This window comes from Chrysemys picta, chromosome 1 (genome assembly GCF_011386835.1).
Source record: "Chrysemys picta bellii isolate R12L10 chromosome 1, ASM1138683v2, whole genome shotgun sequence".
NCBI classification, from domain to species: domain Eukaryota; kingdom Metazoa; phylum Chordata; order Testudines; family Emydidae; genus Chrysemys; species Chrysemys picta.
This window is the reverse complement of record NC_088791.1, coordinates 266,098,518-266,123,934: the sequence shown is the minus strand read 5'-3', so window position 1 is coordinate 266,123,934 and position 25,417 is coordinate 266,098,518. Positions and strand designations below refer to the sequence as shown.

The 25,417-nt window shown below is 41.1% G+C and overlaps 1 long non-coding RNA gene across 1 annotated transcript in view; it reads left to right on the top strand.

Moving 5' to 3' along the window:
- The first annotated feature begins 2,003 nt into the window (after nucleotides 1-2,003).
- LOC135980839 (uncharacterized) overlaps nucleotides 2,004-25,417 on the top strand; it is a 56,829-nt gene continuing 33,415 nt past the window's right edge. Inside the window, exon 1 of the long non-coding RNA XR_010597735.1 lies at nucleotides 2,004-2,212. This is a non-coding gene — a long non-coding RNA (uncharacterized LOC135980839). The remainder of the gene's footprint in view (nucleotides 2,213-25,417) is intronic.

Below are 25,417 nucleotides of genomic sequence, written 5' to 3'. Positions count from 1 at the left end.
CGAAGACAGGTTTACCTCACAGCACTGTACAGCTGCAAGTGTAGCCAAGGCCTGACATTTCTACAGTTCTATGATAGAGATACAGATCTCTCTCATAACAAAGTATCTAAAGCAGAAGAACATTTTTTCTCCACGTGCCGGTCTCACGAATAAATTGAGTGAACTCCATTATCATATCCACTCTCCTGCACGCAAATCTTAAAATGTGGAAAAGGTTACATACTTTCTTAAAACATAAAAATAAGAAATTTGGTGTCCATGACAGATGTGAATTTCCCATCATAATTTAAAACTAACTAAATAAATAAAGTGCACATATGCCTCTGCTTGTATTTGAAATAAACAAAACTATTCCCAGAGTGTCTGCCGTTTCCCATATGTTGAAGAAAAAGCAGATTGGAGTGAAAAAAAGGCTTTAGTCTTATGAAAACTGTTTGACCTAAATTAAAATGGGATTTACAAAGCTGCCAACAGAATGGACTACTGCTAGCAATATATTTAAGTTATAATGAAATGTGATTTTGGGAGGTTACTGACAGATTATACTGTTAAGGCATAGACAGTCCCTGTACTACATTAGTGACTTTCCTTGGACTCAGATTTTAAATTAGTAGATACGGGCCTTGGAATTCCTTCTATAGAGAATTGTATCTGGTGCAGGACATTTTAATTTTAAACACTATATAGCAGCTTAGTGCAGTTGAAAGTTGAGTTTTAGCAAACACACACACATACACAATTTAATAGCTATATCAATAGAGACAGTTAAATATATTACAAATGTAAGTAAAATCACACTTGGGCACTCTACTCACCTAATTCCATATTTAGGTACCTAAGCGCTGATTTAATAAAAAATATGTAGAACTAATGTACAGCAGAGGACATTTTAAATACAGGCTTCAAGAAGAATTTGACACTGTTACCCAGAGTTTTTCAGAACCCAAAGTATTGATAATTTAACTGTTTCTCTCCAGGCAGTATTGGGAATAAATCAATGGAAACACAGCGCTTCCATTTGATAAATGATTGATACAAGTGATCTTGCACTTATACAAAACTACTATTTATTAGATATTAAGCACACACACATGCACAATAGGTTTAGGACATCCCATATATAGTTACCCACAGTCTGAGATGGTTTCTAGTGATCACCAGCTGAACTTCCAGGGGCCCTCTTTCCATTCAGCTGATGGAAAGTTCAGATTACAGTTCCTTGCCCAAACAAAAGCTCCCTTGGACTGCTCCAAGGTATTTACTTTCACCTAATTTTTTGATAGCTAAGTCTAACAAAGCACATAACCTATATTGACTCCTAGTGGGTCAGCATAACAACCTCTACTGGGTCACCAATTCTCCTAATTTCAACAAAATACTCATTATCTCAAAACATCTCTAATATTTCTAGCCATAACAACAACATGTTAGGGGCACCTAAAACCAAGGTCACTATTCACTCACTCTCTTCCATAACGTTCTATCACATCCTGCAAGTATACAGTTGTCTGACCTTGTCTCACAAAGGCCTAAGACTATTCCTAGCTATGTGATGTTTGGTTTATAGAAGGCAGTAGCTGAATATACTAAATGACTGACTGTAGTACAGTCAAGTTCTGGGGTACATGCAGGAATGTCAAATTCCGGGTAACAACACCTCTTTTATCCTCCATACATTATATAGTGCATAAACAACACTACTTTTGCACCATTTCCCTATGAACTCAAAGGTTATTTACACTATGTGCTAAACTCAGGACAGACAGCTGTAATGGGGTGGTAGAAAACAGTCCCAGACTGTTAAAAGGCCCTCCTCCCTATCAACTGAGGAGGGGCGACTACAGGTCAATCTGGTTCGGCTGAGAAGGGGTTACCAAAGATCAATTAGGATCAGCTGAGCGGGAGTTACCTGAGGTCAATTAGGATCAGCTGATTCCAACTAAGGGCTGCCTGAGACCTTTTTAAACCCTCCTCCCTTAGGAAAAGGAAGGAAGGAAGGTAGGTGTATGTGTGTGTGCTAGTAGGCTAGGAGCAGTAAGATAGTGGTAGTGTCACCAGGAGGGGAGGCTGCATTCCCTCCCATAAGGGAGAAAAACAAGCCCAAAAGACTGGCTGAGAGAAGGAATAGACTGTCTCTGTGCAGCCAAGGACTATTTTACCCAAGCCTGTCTCACCAAGGCTAAAAACAGCTGAGGCTGGTGAGACCGAGAAGGTACCTTGCCACAATGTTTTATTTATTTTGCATTCTGTTTTGTGTTTGTTTCTTAAAAAAAGAAAGTTGTTTCCTTTTACCATTTGCTATTTATTATTTGTAGTGTGTGATTAGTCACCTAAGTAATACTGAGTGGATAAAAAAAATTTTTTAGATGAAAATAACAAATGATTAGCAATTAATACTGAATAATGTTCTTTTGGATTGAATTAATAATCATAATTAAAAGTGTTGTGAGACTTTGGGGAGTTGTAAACAGTTTCATGACCAGCCAGCAGCCATACCAGTATTCATGAACAAATAAAAGAGAACTCAACTTGTTACTTACATTTCTGAAAGAATTTGTGAATAATTTTCATTCAACTAACTCTATAACTGAGCAACTGAACAAAGGAGGTTATAATGAGTCATTATCTCTCAACCTTCAAACCTGCCAATGTGTGTGACACAAGATGTTGAAATATGTGCCAACTGACCAAAACATAGAAGTCTCTTTTCTTGTTCATCAGGCAATAATTAACAGATTATAATAGGTTTTATCTGTTGTTAAGGACATTTTCTCATTGCATTAATAAAATAAAACAGTACTGGCATTGGTAACACACCATGCTCCCTTCCTTGGCCTTCTCTCCCACCTTGACCATTAATCTGTTGCAGATTCCAAACGTGGTTTGATTCATACACAAAATAAAAAATCCTTAAAGAGGTTTTATACATAAAAAAAATATAACTTGTCCATTAGCCCAACAAAACCCAGATGTTTCATATTATGTGCATTGGGGGCCCAGATAGAGGGTAGGACATTTGGGGATGGAGAAGCCAGCCTGGTCTTCTCAAAGAGAGAGGGTGTCCCTGTTGATTTTCATAGGAGGGAGTTGGGGAGGAGGCAGAGAAAGCATCTCCAGGGCCAGACACTCCCTCCAGCTCTATTCCTGCCTTCTGAGTTCTGCCTTCTCATCCATTCCCTATCTGAAATCTACTATGAATTCCTGGGCAGTTCTCTCACAGGTCTTTTTCTACTACTGGTGGTGGAGAGGAGTGGCATAGAGGAGATCCAGAGCTGCAGGCTGCAAGTTCCTGTCTTCAGAAACATTGACTGTGTGGTGCAGCAAGACAGGGAGGCTAAACCATTTACAAAATGGCACTTACCACATATAAGAGCTTTGATGACAGTCCTAATACAACCTTAACAGTAATAAGAATCAGTTGTGCCCACTATAATGTTTAAAATTGGTAAAATTATTTGCAGTATGAAGTTCTCTTAAATACCAATATTTACCAAAGAGAATTAGATTACATGATCCAGATTCTCCATGGGTATATGGCAGCACAGCTCTACTGACTTTGATGGAGCTATGCTGATTTACATCAGATAATTATCTAGCCCCATAAATCCTTCTCGATTTGATCTCTGGTCATTACTATTTAGCATCAGTCATGGAATTTACAATGACAAAAATATCTGACGCTAAATTAAAATGATTAATAATTGCAGACTAATACTCTTACAACTTAAGCATCTGTAATACCTAATTATCCTAATACAGGTCTTATACAACCATATTTGTAATTAATTTGGAGAGGTAATCAAATGTTAACATTATGGTAATATGTATTATCTTCATAACATGAATTGTGTGATTCTGATTAGACATGGATCTTATCAAATAAAGAATGCTAAAAATAGGAAAAGCTCAACTAAATTATGTGACTTTTCTTTCTTAGCCAAAAGAATAGTGGCTGTATTTACTCGACCAGTTGTATCTGTGCCTTTAAAGTACCAGTGTCCCTATGATATACCCATGGCAGGTAAACAGGAGACTAGACTTTAGAATCTACTCTGATTAAATAAATATAACAGGCATCAGTTATATATAAGGAGTAAGCATTTCTTTCAAATTACTTGCTGTGTCAGATGACATGAGTGGCATGTTAATCTCTAGTTAAAACATTATGGGATGATTTACTGTATTTTTTCCCCTTGGAGGTGCCTGAATGTCCATGATTTTCCTTTAAGCAAGTGAATTCTTCCAGCTGTGAATTAGCTATATTGCCATGTCTTTACGAGTTTTGGATCTCATTAGAGATCATTATACTCATGAGATATACTCTCATCTCACAAACAATCTAAGCAATGCCTTTTCAACCTTGATTGTGTTTTTTGTATTCCCAAATTAATGTCTGTGCACTGTGATAGACTAAGAATATAAAAGAAAAAAAACAGTCTGGCATCACAAATTGTTTCTGAATTATCTTGTGGATAACAACAACAAGTATCACTTCTTTCATTCTTTTAGCTAACTTAAAATTAAAATCAGATTTGCATTAAACCCCACTGATAAGAGAATAAGAAATGAGAATTCATTTTAAGGGATTATAATATTTTGTGATAAATGTTCATGGAGAGGGTTGACATGATAATATATGCAAAGGTGGAATACTTAATGATTTTTAAAGTAGGTTTCAGATGGCAGACTACCATGAATTTTAGTTCAGCATTTTTAATTGCAATATTTTCACATTTCAAGCAATGAAGTGAGATTTTATTTTTAACACGAATGTTTACTGAAAAACTAGTCAATCATCCTTTGGGCATGGCAGAAGAATGGAGATTACAAAGGTGAGATGCAGTCTGAAATGGTCTGTTATAGCTGTGAGGAGCATTTCAACACATTGCAGGGTGGCAGAAAGCCTCTGAAGACAGAACAGGAGTACTTGTGGCACCTTAGAGACTAACAAATTTATTAGAGCATAAGCTTTCGTGGACTACAGCCCACTTCTTCCGATGCATACAGAGTGGAATAAATATTGAGGATATATATATACACACATACAGAGAGCATAAACAGGTGGGAGTTGTCTTACCAACTCTGAGAGGCCAATTAAGTAAGAGAAAAAAAACTTTTGAAGTGATAATCAAGCTAGCCCAGTACAGACAGTTTGATAAGAAGTGTGAGAATACTTACAAGGGGAGATAGATTCAATGTTTGTAATGGCTCAGCCATTCCCAGTCCTTATTCAATCCTGAGTTGATTGTGTCTAGTTTGCATATCAATTCCAGCTCAGCAGTCTCTCGTTGGAGTCTGTTTTTGAAGTTTTTCTGTTGTAATATAGCCTCCCGCAGGTCTGTCATTGAATGACCAGACAGGTTAAAGTATTCTCCCACTGGTTTTTGAGTATTATGATTCCTGATGTCAGATTTGTGTCCATTAATTCTTTTGCGGAGAGACTGTCCGGTTTGGCCAATGTACATGGTAGAGGGGCATTGCGGCACATGATGGCATATATCACATTGGTAGATGTGCAGGTGAACGAGCCCCTGATGGTATGGCTGATGTGATTAGGTCCTATGATGATGTCACTTGAATAGATATGTGGACAGAGTTTGCATCGGGCTTTGTTACAAGGATAGGTTCCTGGGTCAGTGGTTTTTGTTCAGTGATGTGTGGTTGCTGGTCAGTATTTGCTTTAGGTTGGGGGGTTGTCTGTAAGCGAGGACAGGTCTGTCAGACAACTCCCACCTGTTTATGCTCTCTGTATGTGTGTATATATATATCCTCAATATTTATTCCACTCTGTATGCATCCGAAGAAGTGGGCTGTAGTCCACAAAAGCTTATGCTCTAATAAATTTGTTAGTCTCTAAGGTGCCACAAGTACTCCTGTTCTTTTTACGGACACAGACTAACACGGCTGCTACTCTGAAACCTCTGAAGACAGGAGCTTCACCTTAAGACAGTAGCATTTATCAACCCACCAAGCCAGAGCACAATAGCTGTAAAGATGCTACTCCCCAAAGCAGTCTGAAGAGATGCTAATGGCACTAATTCATGTTGAGGAGCCTGTGCAGTGTCTGTGTTACTGTGCCTTCAAGTAACATCAAGCAAAATGTAAACCCAGCTGTGCAGCCTGAGAGCTGGCTTCCAGCATAAATGTTAGAACTATGACCTCAGTATGGCAGGAAATCTCATTGACAAAAATGAGGGTGACAATAAATGTGTGGGCAGGGAGAATAAATCTTAAAGTTATTTTAAAACATTTTTTTTCTCAATCTGCAAGTATGTTCTCTAATGAAAAAGCCGCAAACTAGGCAAGGTCTGAATTAATCAAAACAATCTCTGTAAATTGGCTCCCATGTTCAGAAATGCATTAATACTCATGGGAGAGGGTGGTGAAAAAAGAAGGTAAAATGTGAAAGAAGGTTTCATTGCCATACAACAGAAAGAGAAAGTAACAAGTAGAAACATGGATTTTAAATTAATGTAAGAAATCCATGACCATATAGCAACTTACTGATTGTCATTCTGCTGAATACTATGGCTACCTGGGACTCTGTGATAGCAGCATAGACAGAACTCAGATCTTAATGCTCTAAAAGTACAGGCACCTGCCACTGGAAATTAAACAAAGAAAAAAAAATTAGTCCTGACTTTTGGGGTAAACCCAAAAAACCCCAAAAATGTACTTTCCCCTCATCCCCCCAAAACACCTTATGGGTCATTCCAAGTGCTTCTCCCTGCCCACCAGCATTTTGTTTGTCTCATCTAGGTGTAAAATGAGCCTGTTATTTTTCATCTAAATCACTATTTACTTCCTATATTGGGACTGCAGGGTAGCTGCATCCACAATTGAGGATCTTTGTGGGGATGCATATCTGCCCACTACTGCCCTTTGTTATCTCTCTGAAACCAATGCAGTATTTCTCAACTCTGCCAACTCTGCAAAGAGCCACAGATGTATCAGCAGAACTTTGTGATAGACAGTGCCAAAGGTTGCCAGTAGGCCTAAGAACACTAGTATGGACATTTGGTGGCAGATACTCAGGTGGTACAAATTGTCATAGCTCCACTGAATTCATACCCTTTGTCCATACCATGAAGGGAATAATCTGTCAATATGACAGAGCATGTTATCCATGCCAAACTCCGTTCAGAAACTAGATAGGAAGAGTCTAAAAAAGGTGAGTGTTGGCATCTTTCAAGCAATTATGTTGACTATGGTATTTGTATCTCAGTGTAATAACTGAAATTGACAGACATCTCTGTCAGTGTATCAATATTTACTTTGTTTTGTAATTATGGAGGTGCCTTTTGGATTACATTTACTAAAATAGTCTATACGGTGCTGAATATGTATTATATTACAAAACTGTGGTGAGGCCCAGTTGATTGCAGTTCAATACACATTTTCTTCCATCTTTATTTAATTGAAGGTCTTTACTTTTAGAGACTATGGTTGGGTTCTTTAACTAACAGCTTTGGAGTGGTTTTATCAAAGGTAGAAATTTGTAGTGGGTAGCGATACCCTAAATTGCAAAATATTTTCCATGTGGTGTAGCAGATAGGCTACTGGTAAGGGATTCAAGTGACCTGAATTCTATTCCTGGCTCTTCCACAGATCTGTTCAAGTCAATACAACTTTGTATGTCCTTGACTTCCCAATCTTTTTTTTTTAAATATATACTGTAAGCTCTATGGGGCAGCAACAGTCAGTACATATTTGTACAATATTTAGCACAATGAGGTCCTAATCTTAATTGGGGACTTTATGTCCTGCAGTAATACTCATGGTAAGAATTAGAATTATAGTATGAAAAACCTATAGTCTTCCTATCAAGCCATAGATAATAGGAACTGGAAAGGTCTCCTGAGTCAACAAAGCCAACATCTACAAGAAAAAGTATTTACTTCTACACAAAAGAGCTGATATCTTGCAAATCCATATTCACGAGCATTGCTGTGTTTCCTTGTCTCTCTTGCCAACAGAAGTTGGTCCAATAAAAGATATTATCACATTTATCTTGTCTTTCTTATATCAATATCCTTTCCTTACAAGGTGTTAGGGGATGAGCATTTTTTTTTCATTTTATTTAATTTATCACCACATAGCATAATAATGTGTGCTATTCCTTTAAAATTAAAAAAAGAATTTCACCTGGAAAACACTAATTTTAGGAAAATCATTGACAGGTGAGAGTTCTCTGTTAAAGATCACATTTCCAGGACCTATTTCAAAATTATTGAAATACTCATATACTCTACTGTGCTCCGTTGAGGCTACATAATGAAGATTTGAGGCTTGACTCTGAATGCCCATCCTTCTGGGAAGTTTAAACTACAACTGTAATGTTTTCAATGTAGTTTTAAATATGAATAGCATAATAAAAACTTAAAAAATCACTTTATATCCCATCATTCAAAGCTAGAAATTCAACCTCAGTCCCTTTGGATTATCTTTCAAATATTTCATTTTATGGATGTTCTTCACTACATGCTTTTTGCCAGATTTCAGTAGTCCAGTGAGACATTTGTTTGACACTTCAGCTGAGATATAAATTTCCATTTGTTAAGATAGTGTAATGAAAAAAAACTGTAGATATTGAAGGATGTTCAATATTATAATAATAATATAATATTATGAGATTACTGATGTTCAATATTATATTTAAATGAAATAGGTGTTCTATATAGTGTCCAGATAAGATATGTAAATACTTTTAAACACAGGGCAGTATTTTGTGGCACGTACAGAAACAGTGAGCTCTAAACCACATGTTAGGTATAGATTCAGAAAGCATGCTAGAAGCTCTAAGGCAGTGCTGAGCAATATGCAGCCCACAGGGACTGTGCACTTCCCACAGCTCCCATTGACCAAGAATGGCAAACCGTGGCCACTGGAAGCTGTGGTCGCGCAAAGTAAACAAACTGTCTCGCGGCCCGCCAGCAGATTACCCTGATGGGCCGTGTGTAGCCCATGGGCTGCAGGTTGCCCGCCACTGCTCTAAGGACAGAATAATTGCTTCCCAAGGAAAGCCACAATGTATTAGGAGGGTCTTTAGGATTATTTTTGTCTTTATCTGCTGGAATATTGCTGGACTCTTGAGGACTATTTATCCTTAATTTAAACAGGATTTCTGGTTTTCAAATGAGCATTGCAAAGAGAGATTGAAATCATATTTATTACAGTGAAAGATGGCACATTAGCTAAAGACACTAAAAACAGGAACATTCCAGGTAAACACATCAGGTCACTGAGTTACACTTCTATTTTAAGGACAGCAAAGCCATGAAAGCCAGATGGAAGGAGCATTTTGAGTAACACAAGCCATTATGCAAACCAGGAACAACAAGGCAGCAGGGCCAGATGGCATACCAGATGATGTCAAGTTTGGATTTGAAGAATGTTAAGGAAGCTCCACAAACTTTTTCTACATATCTGGTATAATGAGAAGATTCTGGAAGACTTGAGAAAAGTCAACATTGTTACAATCTTTAAGAAAGGAGATAAGTTGAAGTATGGAAATGTGTGCCTTGCTATCTACCACAGGGGAAATTCTCTCTCATATCCCCTTAAACCGATTACTTCCCCTTGCTAAGGAAATATTGCCGGAATTGAAGAGCAGTTTTAGACTTTCTGTGCAGCAACTGACATGATCTCTGTTGCCCGTCAAATCCTGGGAGCAAAATCAGGACCTGTACATGGCCTTCATCGATTTGATAAGGTCTTCGACTCTGTCAATCATGAAGGCCTTTGGAAGGTGCTGGCCAGATTCGGCTGCCCTCCAAAATTTATTAAGGTCCTAAGGCTTCTCCATGATCAGATGACTGCCACTGTTCTCTCTAATGGCCTGGAGATAGACCCTTTCATCATCAAAACTGGGGTTAAGCAAGGATGCATTATTGCCCCAACCCTTTTCTCCATCTATTTAGCAGTCATTTTTGTCCTCGTTAAAGACTGACTCCCCAGTGGAGTTAACATTCAGTACAGAATGGATGGGCTACATTTTAATCTTCAGCATCTCTGTTCGAAGTCTAAAGTCCTCAGGGTATCCATTAGTGATTTCAGAATACTGATGATTGTGCCATTTTCGTGCACACTGAGAATGACCTTCAGTCCACAGTGGATTTTTTTGCACAGGCTTACCAAAGCCTAGGACTCTCACTCAATATTGAGAAGACTAAAGTGCTCCATCAGGAGATAGCAAACAGAGCTGTAAACAGGAGTTTGAGTGGGAGTTTGCAAGGGGAGTTTGAGGGGAAGACTGAGAGAGCCAGGCAGAGGAACAGACAGGCTAGTGAAGGGAGTATGTGGTGGTCTGGCAGTGTTTTGGTGCTCGTTGGAGGTTTGTGGGTGGTGGTGGTTTGATTTGTGTTTCCCAGACTAACAGAACTTAGGTGAGAAGGCTATGATAGATACAGAGGCAGCAGTGGTACTGACCCAAGCTGTGGAAGACACAGTGAAGATGACTGGATGTGGAAGCTGCAGTATGTAGGGGGGATGGATAGCTCAGTGGTTTGAGCATTGGCCTGCTAAACCCAGGGTTGTGAGTTCAATCCTTAAGGGGGCCACTTAGGGATCTGGGGTAAAATCAGTACTTGGTCCTGCTAGTGAAGGCAGGGGGCTGGACTCAATGATCTTACAAGGTACCTTCCAGTTCTAGGAGATAGGATATCTCCATTTATTTATTTATGTACATGATCCTGGAGGGGATACCTGAAAAGAGTTTTGTCTGCATGAAGTGCCGCCTGGTAGAGCTGATTGAAGAATAGATCTGAGGATTGGAAATGCAGGTGGAAACTCTGAGTTTAGAAGGGGGTTTGAGCGGATGATGGAGCAAAGACATGAGGAGGCTGAAGGGAAAAGCTCAGACTTGCAGATGGAAGTGGGACCAAAGAACTCTGAGGGGAAACCGCTGGGTGAGGAAAGTGGACAGTGGAAGCATGTGACTAAGAGAACCAGGCAGTGGAAAAGACTGGCTAGAGAAGGAGAAATAGAGCTCAGGAACAGGTTTGCAGAGCTGGAAAATGAAGAAAGGGCACAGCAGGTGGTCACTGAAGGTGAGAGGGCAAGGAAGAAGAGAAGAGCAGCTAGTCCTATAGGAAGAGGGGAAGAGTCAATGGAGATAACACCAACTATGAGCCCCATGAGGATACGAGATGGGTTGTGGAGGATTGCAAGGGACAATAGGAATTGAGAGGACTTACAGCCAGAGGGAACAGGGGATAGACCAGAGAATTACACCATCACCAGGAAAAGGCAGGTCTAGGTGATTGGGGACTCCTTACTGAGAAGAATAGACAGGCCTGTAACTAGAGCTGATCCAGAGAACAGAAGGATGTGCTGTCTGCTGGATGCTAAGATACGGGATGTGGACCTGAGGCTGAAGAGGATCCAAACGGGAAAGAATCCACTGATTGTCCTTCATGTGGGGACAAATGATAAGGCTAGATTCTTGCTGGAACGTACCAAGGGAGACTGTGCCAGACTGGGGAAGACGCTTAGGGAAATCGAGACTCAGGTGATCTTCAGTAGAATTCTGCTTGTTCCTAGAGAAGGGCAACAAAGGTGTGACAAGATGATGATCAACAGATGGCTCAGGAAGTGGTGCTATAAGGAAGGCTTTGGGATGTATGGCCACTGGGAAGCATTCATGGACAGAGGACTTCTCTCAGGATGGACTTGATCTGAGTAGGGAGGGAAATAGATTTCTAGGATGGAGGCTGGCACAACTGATTGAGAGCTTTAAATTAGGAATTTGGGGGAGATGGCAGGGCTGCCCAGAAGGGAGGGCGAATGGGGCAATTTGCCCCAGGCCCCGCAGGGGCCCCCACGAGAATTTCGGAGGCTCCCCCCACCTCTGCCTTCCCCCATCCCCCTGTGCTGCATCCAGGAGCGGCCTTGGACAGCGCTGCAGCGGTGTGGCTCAAGCGGGGACTGAGCTCCCCCCTCTCAGAGCCACGTGGTAAGGGGGTGGGGCTGCGCACTCCTGCCGAGCGGCGGGAGCTAAGGTCCCACTGGAGTCACGCCGCTGCAGCGCTGTCCAGGGCTGATCTTGGATGTGGCGCGCTGAGGCACCAGGGGATGGGGGAGGTGGGGGTAAGCAGCATGGTAAGCTCCTCTGAGCCGGACACCCTATCCCCCCCACAGCCCTGATCCCCAGCTCTGAGCCCAGCCCCTCTGAGCCGGGCACCCCCGACCTAGAGCCCAGCTCCCCACCCAGCCCTGGGCAACAGCAGTGCCATCCCCAGGCAGCGACAGCTCATTGGCACCAACCATCACCATCACCCAGCAAGAGCCTATTATGTAATTGCAAATGTATACATACCATTAAATCATTTCTTTCCAAATCATGAGATTGTCTCAAAATCATAACATTAGATTATATTTAAGATTCTTTTTATTTACCTTCTGGATCTGAAACTTTAGGTGCCCTTGACTCATTCTAAAGCTTTTCTCTACAACCATGAGGACTAGAAACTTACTTTTTTATTTTATTTTTAATGAAAGCTGATATTCTCATGTATTCCCATGGATCCAGGGCTAGGGCCTTAAGAAATATACCAAATACCACAAGAGAAGAAAAAAATTGAGAATATGAGAATAATATTAAAACTGGAAAGAAGACCAGGAAATTGTCCAAATACATAGTATCAAGCCACTGAAAGCTAGAAATAACCAGATCCAGTATATAGTCCTTATCATGAATCAAAATGGGACCACGTACACACTGATGAGAAAAATCTCTTTGTAAGGTCATCTATGTGTATATTAAAAAGCTCCAGTAAGAAAATCTTAGAAATTGCAAGTGCTCTTTTTGACAACTCCTAGAAATGGGACAGATATTGAAGTGAAAGCCAGGGAGGTAATAGATAATTGCAAAAGAACAAAAGTGCCCTACAGACAAGAGCTAAGTACTCAATATCTCAAACTACTTGAATGTGTTATGATTACAACAGAAATATTTTTAAAATACAATACTGTCTGTCTTAACTGAAATTTTTGAGAAAAAACAACACAAGTAATCTGGTGGAGAGGATAACGGACATTGACTCATCCTCATTCAACTTTGTTTACATCAGGACTACTTGACATAATGTCAAATATTCAGCAGCAGAGGTCTCGTGGGGAAAGAGATGTATGCCCCCAGGAACTGGTTGAAATGCTAGCATGATGGCCATCATCTTGGTCAATACACCAGAAACTGAATCGGGAACCTCCAAAGTTAAAAAAGCCTAAGCCACTGAGCTTGAGCTAATGCTCAAAAGCTGCTGACTGTAGAAACTCATAACCTCTGTGATTTGGCACAGAGGAGGCCCTGTAACACACTCGCCAGTGGGATACATGCTACCTCTAGTCAATGGAAGGTCATCCTGAGCTGTTTGAGTCCCTGATGAACCCATACTTATGTGATGGCTGCCATCTTGACTGACATACCAGCTTTTACCACCTACAGTGTAATTATGCCTGTTTTTATTATCCGTACAAATGTCAATTTTTATTTATTTATATTTGCAAGGTGCTTAACTTTTGGTATATCACTGGTATATCATAGCTGTGAATTCCTCAACTGAAAAATTACCTTTGTATGTCCAGTTCTGTGTTTTGAGAAGCTAGCAATAGCAGAGAATCTAGAAACTCCCTCCCTCCAGGTATGACCACCTCTCCACCCAGGATCATAGGAGCTGCTGTATCAGAGTATTGTGACTTATTTAGCCTTTGACAGTCCCCAGCAGAAATAGTTCAGTAGAAAGTACTAGAAAGCCTACATTATTCAGAGTCTTGTGAAGTTTCTTTCTGACCCATTATCTAGTGGTTAATTTAAGCCCTGGATACAGCTGGTCAAAAAGTTTCAACAATATTTTAATGAAAAATGTTTGTTTTATGACAAGCTGTAGCCTAAACACATGATACAACCATCCCTCCCTCTGACACACTGCCCCCAGCCAAGTGACATTTGAAAGTGAGGAATTAATTAAATGAAATGTGTGTGTGGAGAGAGAGGAAATAAAGAGTAGAAAATGTTGTGGGAAAATATGGAATTGATGGATTTTGGAAGGAGGAAGATATTTTATATCACATGTATTGGCAGCTGAGTTGAAAAGCTTTTGAGGCATCCCCTTGTTAGAAATTTGGCAGCATATCACTATCTTAAAATATTCCATCCCTTCATTAACAAATATAAAGATGTCCTTCTGACATCTTAGACTACTGTGAAGTGATCAAGGGCCTGATTCTGCAAAGTGCTGTGTATCCTTACTTCTGAAGTGCTCAGATTCTTACGAGTGTAGAGTTCTAGTCAGAGTGGGTCTCTGGGAGTAGAGGAGAGAATGTTGTGGAAAGATTGGCATTATTATTATTTCTTTGTTCCAGATTTTAAATTATCCTTTGCCACTTACTTGACCTACTCGTTTGATATCAGGAAAGCTGTCAAAAATAATGGTGAGCTCTTATCCAAAAAGAACATTTTTAAGCTTATGAACAAGGGCATTTTTAGAAGTCAAGTAGCAAAGTGATTCACATGTACCATGGCTCATAATCTTTGTGTAAATTATATCCAATATCATTTGGTAATTCCTAAATTAAAGTGACAAGTAACTCTTCCCACATGGCATGGCTATTGTTATACATGACTGCGTGGGCACATTTAGCCGTCTTAGCTTCAGTGAAAAAGCAATGTGAGAATGTATTTTACAGAGTACAGTACAGTACTGGTGCGTCCACCACTTTTACACTTACCAGATCTTTATTTATTATTTTAATGTAGGAAATTTAGGTTAGTATCATTGACACCTCAAGTATCACTGACATGCTGTTCAGAGCAGGGTCTGTGTCTTCAGATGTGTTTTTACAATCCTTAGCAAAATGAGGCCTCAATCCTAATACATATATTAAATTAGATATAAACACCGCTCCTCCCATGTTATACTTTTGTTTTCTAGATTGGAGAATCCTCTATTGGCAAATTTCTGTTCTGCATGTAGGTACATAAAGCAGTACATGTAGGTACATAATGCTTCCCATGGCTCCCGTTGGTGAAGAATGGCAAGCTGTGGCCACAGCAGATGGTCAATGTAAACAAACTGTCTCATGGTCCACCAGCGGATTACCCTGACGGGCCACGTGCGGCTTGAGGGTCCTGCAGGTTTCCTACCACTGACATAGAGATTGATCAAATCACCCCTTAACTTTCTTTTGGATAATTTAAGTAGATGGAGCTCGCTGAATCTATCAGACATGTTTTCCAACCCTTTCATCGTTCTTGTGACTCTTCTCCAGAACCTCTCCATTAAAAAAATACCCAAACCATTCTTACTGAAGAGTGGATAATTTTTAATTACATGATCACGTACTCTTTTTTAACCGGATCCCTTCATTGTGCAGTACACAGATGGACTGTGTTCTGGGAATGAATCAGGATTCTATAATTAATAAGGATATTATCTGTAGAAATCATAGAAATGTAGAGTTGGATAGTTCATTGTGATCCAGTGCCATCTCCCTGCACTGAGGCAGGATGAAGTGCACCTGGACCATCCCTGGCAGATGTTCATGGAATCCCCGCCATTGCAGGTTTTTAAGAACAGGTTAGACAACCTTCCTAGATAACTTGTTACAGTACTTAAATTTCCTTATATTTAGATTCTTCCCCCCCCCCCAAATATCCAACCTGAGCCCAGAGACAGGGCTAAAGAGATTACCAATGGCACAGGGACAGGCCCTGTTGGACCTCTGAGCCCAGAAAGGGCTTGTGCGTTCATGCATATTGACTGTGTGTGACTTGGTTGGAAGCTGATCCACTGAGGAGACTTCTGACAAGGACAACAGCTGGCAGGAGGCACCGCCAAGAGAGAGACAGTGCAGAGTCACACCCATCCAACAGGAGGCACTCTCGAGAGGTGAGTGCACACCATCCCAAGTACCCAAAATTAGTGGACAGTTTTGGGCTTTGTTTCATGGTGCCTCGGTTCATTAATATTTTTTTGTAAAAAGTAGTATGTGATTCTGTAATGAAAGACTGTATCCTAATATATTTGCAGAATGAGGCCAAATTAAGGTTGCACCTTAATTCTGGCATTTTCTAACCTTTGAGTATCTGACTCTGCAAACTTAATGTTCCTTTTATGCAATTTCCTAAGTTTTTAAAAGACTTAAATTGAAAAATATAAAATTGCTATTGCATGAAACATTTGACTCCCCAGATCCTCACACGTTTTGCCAATGGGTTTCACAGCTACTTGCTGGACAGCCAAAGGAACGCTGAGATTCAGAAATACTGTGTTCTAGGCCAGGTATTGTAGAGGTGTGTTCTCTAATGGTTACAGATCCTTCTGATTCTCTCTGTCCCCTTGTATTGCCACCACCCCAACTCTTGCCCCCTTCACACAATGCCATATGATACTCCTCCTGTCTCTGGCTCCTGCCCATGTACCCCTTTTTTCTATTTTTAACCCCTTTGCTAAGGGCTCCTGCCCGTCTTCATCCCCTCCCACTCTGCTTCTATCTTGCACTCCCAGCTCCTCCCCCTTCTTTCTGCTCCTGTCACTCTTTTCCTTCAGCTTTTCCCTCATACTCCCAGTTCTTGATCCTAACTCCTCCCCCAACCTCCTGTCCCTTGTTTTCCTCCCAATATTCCTTTCAGCCTCCACCCCGATGCATGAGTCAGGATGCCTCCTCCTTCTCCTTCACACTGTCTGGGCACCAGCAGGTTTATAATTAATAATACAGGATAGACAGTCTTCCAGATACCAACTCTTCTGCTTATAACGTGGTCAAGTTAGGCAAATTTTCACAGGGACAGCAATGTGCCATAGTCAGTGGAAATGAAGGGCCCATGTTCCTTCAGGGACAATTATTGATTGGATACGAGGGGAACTGGAAACTGAAGAAGTTAGTCTGAAAACCACGGAACCACAAACAGAGAGATCAACAGGGATTAATAAAGTTCCACTTGTTCAACTTAACCTACATTCGGGTTCACTCTTTGCAAATGAAACATGGTGGCAGTGTCTGAGCTGTGAATTCTCTGAAGTGCAGCAGCTGGTAGCAGGAGACATGGAACTCTGTCTGAAGCCTCCCAAAGCCCTGGATTTTGCAGACAGAAACCTAGGCCAACAGTGGACCTGGTGGAAGGAGGCTTTCATGCTGTAAACAGACCTGGCCATATAGGAGGACGACAACAACAGCAGGAAAGTAAAACTATTATTTTACCTTATTGGGGAAATAGCCAGTGAGGTCTGCAGCACTCCAGTACTTACCATTGCCTCAGGCCTCCGTGGTCCTAGGATCCCTGGGGAACCATTGCTCTCCAAAGCAGAACAAAACTGTGGAGTGACACAGGTTTTCCATTAGATAGCAATTCTAAGGGGACTTTACAAACTCCCTGATTCAGGTTGAAGGAATACCGGGTGGGAGTCTGGGCATCCATTATTTGTATTTAATATTTTAAAAGCATTTTTATATAATAGAGAAGTTGTATCCTGATCAGTGGAAGTGGAGTCAGAGGACCAAAGTTCCCTAGAGAGAGTATCATTAACAGGAAATGGAAAAACGTGGAGCTAGTCTGTAGGCAATGCAGGCACATGAAAACAGCAATCCACAGGGATTAGTCTACAGAAAGGATGTGGACAAATTGGAGAGTCCAGTGGAGGGCAACAAAAATGATTAGGGGTCTGGGGCACATGACTTACGAGAAGAGGCTGAGGGAACTGGGCTTATTTAGTCTGCAGAAGAGAAGAGTGAGGGGAGATTTGATAGCAGCCTTCAACTACCTGAAGGGGGGTTTCAAAGAGGTTGGAGCTCGGCTGTTCTCACTGGTGGCAGATGACAGAACAAAGAACAATGGTCTCAAGGTACAGTGGGGGAGATCTAGGCTGGATATTAGGAAAAACTATTTCACTAGGAGGGTGGTGGAGCACTGGAATGGGTTACCTAGGGAGATGATGGAATCTCAATCCGTAGAGGTTTCTAAGGCCTGACTTGACAAAGCCCTGGCTGGGATGATTTAGTTGGTATTGGTCCTGCTTTGAGCAGGGAGTTGGACTAGATGATCTCCTGAAGTCTCTTCCAACCCTACTCTTCTATGATTCTAATCAAATTCCAGTTATTCAGTGTAACCTGCATTCAGCTTCATTTTTTTTTAATGAAACATGCCCACCCCATCATGCTTGAGAAGGTTGCAGCCATTTTTTATGCATGTGAACCTAATCAGTTGTCCATGCCTTTGTCACTTTGATTTTACACTGTAGTGTATTTTACATGAGGTTACTTTTTAAGACCATTCCAACAAAACAATGCAGAATAGGGCTGACCATTTGGTATACATAGTATGATCAGTTTTAAGAAATATCAGTTCATCGCTATATAATTAAAGTAGGCTGCATAATATTCCTGAAATAAATTAACCTCATTTTCCTGAATCAATCATTTGTTCAAAATTTCAGGGATAAACTGATGTTTTCCTTCCCAAAATTTAAAAAAAAATTACCAAAAACTAAATGAGCTAAAGACTTGCTCAACCCCAAAATTACCTGAAATAATCCTAGTGTTAATTATTTGTAAAGGGAAACAGAGCTTTCATCAAATTCATAATGGGTTAATTTTTCATTCAGCATATTTTTCAGAAAAAGAATTTTTTGTAAAAATATTCCTTTCTTGATGCCTCTTTAAATCCACAAATTATCGTTTTATGGCTTTAAAGTTATCTAGTAAAATACCCAACTATGCCTAAAATCTATCTCCACTCCACTTGAATAATTTTAATGAAATTATCTTTTATATTTTAATACCACTTTTTAAACTTAATGAGAGTTGATGGTAGCTGAACATAAATTAGGATTTAAAGTATAGATTAAATGAACCACATTTTTGGGGGATCATTCTCCCAGTCTTTAATGAGGGGAAACTGTTTGCAATTTTTATCAAAACTTTGAAATGCACTTCATTTAACCATTCATATGCTTTAAATCCTAGTATGTCCTGACCATGTTATACAAATCAATTAAGAAAGAGTAGGTCCAAAATAAATTAAAAAAATGAACAAAAAAACCCCACCCTGACAGACAGTCCAGACACACATTTCCATAGGAAATCAACAATAGAAAATAATGACAGGTTTCAGAGTAGCAGCCGTGTTAGTCTGTATCCGCAAAAAGAACAGGAGTACTTGTGGCACCTTAGAGACTAACAAATTTATCATGAAGTTGATGGATTTCCACTCCATACGGCTAAATGCAGTGCAGATACAGACTAACACAGCTGCTACTCTGAAACCTGTCATTATGCAAGGAACTGCATTTAGCCGTATGGAGTGGAAATCCATCAACTTCATGATAAATTTGTTAGTCTCTAAGGTGCCACAAGTACTCCTGTTCTTTTTAATAGAAAATAAAAATCTCCATCTTAACCATCTGTCAAAAAATGAGAGTGAAATGGCAAGAAAAATAGTAGTATCTGGAAATCAGAAAGAAAAGAAGAATACAACAGGTCAAAAAAGCTTCACTAAAATTTGTGCAATTTTTTTTTATTTTGTCAAAATTTCAAAAACTCTCATCCACTCTAAAGTGGCATGATAGTAGGGACTGTTCAACAAGCCTGTCTTGCCAACAAACAAAAAAGCCCATCAAATTATAGTTAAACAAAGACATCTACCAAATGTTAAGGTTTTTTCCTGTTTGAGCTTTCTTATCTTCAGCTGTGAAGGGTGAAAAGTTTCTGCTGAGGTTGGGCGTGGAGGCAGATGGGTTGTCAGCTAATTTTGAGCAGCCAGATACTAGGGCAATAAGAGCAGCCCTGCAAGGGGTTCTGCATCTCCATGAGGCTTTAAAAACCTGTTTCAGTAATGAGCCACAGTAATGCGTAATGCTTATCTATTCTGTGTCTTCCCATACCATCCCTCCCTTGGATCAATTTCCCTGTAAACTCCCCTCCCCCCCAACCCCTGTGAATGGAAAAAATAATGAGCATTTCTTTCTCGAAGCATTTACTTTTATTATGTAGACATGAAGAAACTGAAAAGAACAGAAAAATAAGTTAACCTTGGGCAAACAGGAGGGGAGAAACAAAGTCAGCTTCTTTTCTAAGGCCTGGTCCCCACTAAGCCCCCACTTCGGACTAAGGTACACAAATTCATCTACGTTAATAACGTAGCTGAATTTGAAGTACCTTAGTCCGAACTTACCGCGGGTCCAGACGCGGCAGGAAGGCTCCCCCGTCGATGCCGCGTACTCCTCTCGCCGAGCTGGAGTACCGGCGTCGACGGCGAGCACTTCCGGGATCGATCCCAGAACATCGATTGCCTGCCGCCGGACCCTCTGGTAAGTGTAGACGTACCCTAAAACACGATACTTTTGACTATCAAAGATCTTGGAATGGGTGCCTTCTGTTCTTTGAACCTTCCCTAGGATTGAGCGGAAGTGATATTGCACTCCCCTGCCCAGCCTCATGGAATGTTTGGGGGAGGAGGATTGTGAATGAGGTGATGCTTGCAGGCAGTTCTGCAGGATCTGCTGAGGGGGCCTAGCAGAATCTCATCTTGTGTGGCACAGTCTTATTCCTGGGAGGCTCTCCTTCTCTCCATGTTGATGTCCAGATTCTCAGAGAGTGAAATCTTCCAGGCTCTGAGCTCTGTCTCAGCTTTCCCGAGGCATTCATTATCTTGTTGAACATGTCATCCTGCATCCTCTTTTTCTGACTTCTTATCTATGAAAGCTTCTTTCCCATTGTGGAAGATGCCCTGAAGGCCAAGCTTTCCACTGTAAGGCATGCAAAGAACAATGCAACCATCGACAGTGCAGACATTGTTTCTGGTGCAAGGCTGCTATTAAAAAAGAATCCCTTTACTACACTCCACTGCTAGCCAGAACATAATCAGAATCCCTAGCTATTCTATGAACTGGTTTTCTGTTTCAGCCATAGTGATTATGGCCCCAAGTCATGGGGAACAGGCTTTGTGATGTAAATTGTGGCAAACTCATATCAGCACTACAGTTGGGCATTTGAACAATGTCCCCTCCCCCTAGCAACATGGATGTTGCTTGCGAACAGGGAACAGCATTTACACTCCCAAATTGCTGTCTTCTGGGGGAAGGTGGTGGGGGAGGGGGAAGACACAGGAAATCTTCCCAGCCCATCCTTTAACACTGCTCATGGAAAGCACGGTTGAGAGACCCAGAATTCAACGTGTGTGAGTGGGGGAGTGGGGGGGAGGAATCATATGCTCGACTGTTTGCAGTGCAAGCACTTGTAATGAGAACTTTCCCCATTTCCCCTAGGTGACCTTATGTGATATCAGTCTCCAGAGGGTGACAGCGGCAGCAAGGGAGCAGATGCTGCAAGGTATAGACCTGGTCCTCATGATGCTGTGCTGTTTACCCAGGGGCGGATTAGGGTTTTGTGGAGCCCTGGGCAAAGTAAGTGGAGGGCTCTCCCCAACCCTTCTGTCTGCAGTCTTCTCCTGCCTCATGCTCCTGCTGAGGAAATGGGGTCGGGGTTCAGGGGCTTGCTCTGCCTACCTACCCAGCTCTCCTGCTAGGGGGCGGGGCATGGGGGCTTGTCCTGCTTCACCCAGTTGGTGCTCCTGCCACTCCCTCGCTCGAGAACCGGGATGGTGGAGCAAACCCCTGCGCCCCAATCCTGTTCCCCGGCAGGAGTGCTGGGCAGGTGGGCAGAGCAGGTCAGGGCGTGGGGGTGTCCATTTTTCCAGGGGCTCCCAATTGGCTGGAGCCCCTGAGCATGGGTCCCACTGTCCCAGTGGCTAATCTGCCACTGTGTGTACCACAATGATGACAGCAGAGTTAATACATGAGTGGCATGGCAAAATGTCCTACCATGGTGGAGGAAATATGGCAGCCCTCCCCAGAAGCCTTCTGCAAAGGAATGCAGAGTACCTCCATGAAAGTTTCCTAGAGATCTCCATGGAGGATTCCTGGTCATCAATGTGTACATAAACAGTCTTTTCTGGGGAGCACCCTCTGCATAGCTGGAGTGGCCATGGGGAAGCAGATACCCACCACATCTAATTTTTTGCTCTGATTATACATAAAATATAATAGCATGTAACCACTACAGTTTAATTGTAAATGTAAACTCATTAGAGGTGCCTTCCATGGCATCACACTCTGCTACCATTCTGTTCCACAACTGGGTGGGCTCCATGGTTAAAAACAGCTTCTGGCTCCTGGGGAGAATTGATCCACCTCTTACCTGTCTCCTATTCTCCTCCTTCTCTTCCTCATCCAAAATGTCCTCTTTATTGTTGCCTGACATGGCCCAGGATTCGGACTCCTGGGAGGAATCGAGGCTGCATTTAGGGCTAGTGGTGGGGTCGCCACCGAGAATCACATGCAGCTCATTGGAAAAGTGGCATGTCTGTATGGCAGAACCAGAACGACTGGTTCACCTCCCTTGTCTTCTGGTACGGTTGCTGAAGCTCCTTTATTTTCACATGGCACTGCTGCATGTGCCTGGTATAGCTCTTCTCCCCCATGCCCCACCCAATCTTTGCATAGTTATCAGTGTTTCTTCTGCTGGATTGGAGCTATGTCTGCACAAATTCTTCTCTCCACACAGCAAGAAGATCCACTACCTCCTGTGTACTCCAGGCTGGAGTGCGTTTGGGGTATTGAGTCTCCATAATCAGCTGTGCTGGCGAGCTCTCCATAATGATCAAACAGAAAATGGGATTTCAAAAGTTCCTGGGGCTTTACCAGGGGAAGCGTTTTTTCCTGCGTACCTGAATGCTGTGCAGTGGAGTTGAAAAGACTCTCCAGAGCGGTCACAGTGGAGCATTGTGGGACACCTACGGAAGGCCAGTTAAGTCAAATTACATCTACACTACCTCTATGTTGACCTATGAACAGTGAAGTAAGTGCTATGCCTCTCGCAGTGATGGAGTACAGAAGTGAACATTACATTTGACTTAGGTCAGCTGAAGGGACCTAGTTGTGTAGATTCATACATTATTAGCTTGACTTAAGGCAGCTTCTGTCGACCTAAATTTGTAGGCCAGGGTGCTACTCCAGCACAAGTCTGTCCTTCCTAGCAATGAAGTGCTGCACTTAATTAAACCAATTATAATTGTAAGAAAAGGAAAAAATATATATATACTATCTCATTCAAAGTCATTAATTAAGTAAATTGAGTACTTTTGCTATGTGCATTTTTGACTTTCGTTAATAATATTGGGATACTAAGAATTGTGTGACTAATAATAAATTATTGCATTTAAGAGACTTTTTCCTTATTGCAACATTTTACCATCACTTATGTTTTAACATTGATCTATAATCACCTTGTCTTCTAAAAGGTCAGAGAGAGTCAGTTTTCATGCAGCAAAGATTTTTCATAAAATGTGACAAACTGATTTGGCTTTTTTAAGGTCCTCAGATTGTAATCATGTGGAGTTTCTTGCAAACTATAATTATATAGCATGCTTATAATTTCATCCAGCACAAACTTTGCTATTAGCGTCTTATGTCAGGATTACTTTATACTTGGGATGTGAAAATGCATTCAGGTCATTTTTAACCCACAATTTAGTGATGAAAACCTTTAAACCTTCTTTTCTATTTATAATTCTGTTTTGGCTTTCATTCCTTATCATTTCTTGTTTCTCCAGTGTTAGGTGTTTTAAGGGCATCCCTGCTGGCCTTCACTGAAGTTTCTATGCTAAAGAAAGGATTATTGAAAACACAACAGAATGTCAGTAATTTAGTTGGTAAATGGGCCAGCATAAGAGAAGTTTTTTGGTGCTGCTGTTTAGGGTAAAACACAAGGTCCTCTCTCTTATTGAGTTGAATTTCTTAAAGTTTGAGCACTCTTCTCATGATTATTGGTAAGTGTAAAAACAATTTTACAATTACATGCATAGACTCATATTTATAAGCACAAAAGAGACTCGATAAAATTCTGACCCCACTTTGAAGTCAATGGGAGTTTTGCCATTGACTTTAATAGACCCGGGATTTCATCCCATGTTTAGAAGCTGGCACAAAAGAGAGAATATAGTTAGAAGAATATAAATGCAGAAGACCTGTGAAGGAAAATAAAAAAATAGCCATGACAGAAAATGGATTTATATGGATTTGCTTCTACAGATGTGAGTGAGCTGAAAATGTGTTCATGATGTCCTGTTTAGTTATAAGGGATCTTTGTGTAGCTGTTCCTGGGAGGAACTTGCACAGCTGTTCATTAGTATTGTTATGTTAGAAGGTGTTAATGGCTGTCATCAAGGGGGTCTTTGATCTGTAGACCATCACAGAGGTCACTAAAACTGATGGTTGTGCTAGTCAAGCAATTAAATGTCCATCTATGTCGTGATAATTGGAAACAATAGTAAGCCACCACCCAAGACAACAGAACATATAGTGAAGTTGAGCCATGTGGGCTGAATGGGTTCCCTGTGACTGATTTTAAAACACGGGGACTGGGAGAATGATTGGTTGCAGCTGTGTGTGTGAGAAGCAGAACAGATACACTGAGAGAAGCAGACATTAGTGTGGCCCTGAGATGATGCTTGGAAAGAGAACTATTTTTGTCACAGAAGATACTGAGAAGTCAGACTTGGATGTCTGAGCAAGGAAACTGCCTGCTGTTGTTTGTTCTTACTGTGTTCAGGAACATAGGACATTGTGTATGTTCTTTGTAAATAAACAGGATTTCACCAAAGAAATAGCTGGCTCATGTAACCAGTTTCTCCTTCTAATGGAAACAACACAGCAAATCCACAAATGTTGGCTAATCATTTCGGACAAAAAGGGGAACAGTATTTCCACATGTATTCTGAAATAATTATAATTAAGAATTCCACAGATTTTCCAAATTTTACATTAAATCCACGTGAAAAGTCATTCAGATTTCCAGTGGCATGATAGAAAACACTTTTACATTTTGAAAAAAAAAGTTCCCTTTCATATCCTTCTATGCATGAGATCTGTCATCCTGCCCAATTCAGATCTCTGCATGAGAAATTACCTCTAGCTACGCTTAAATAACAAACTAACATAGTGACTTAGTTCCTTGGTCAATAAATACTCAATACAGTTCCCTCTATTTAATTGGGAATACATTCACTGTCCCGAGACATCTATACAGAGCACATCACCGGCCACCGCCAATACCGAGAGTGAGCCGGCGTGACTTCGTGCACCCACAATGAGGAAGAGACCTGTAGACTTCCTCTGTTGGACCTTATTCCCTGAGCCCTGAACCCACCAAACCAAACTGACCATATGAGGGTCATCCTATCCCCATTACCCAGCCCGCTTATTTATACCCACAATTGTCTGTAATTCGTGTATGAGTGATGTACCCTCATTGCTTGCTGACTGTACCTTGATCTCACCCACCATATTGGGGATATTGCAGACTGTATATTTTATGTACTATTCAATACCAAAATACTAACATCCCCTATACTCTGTATGTTACC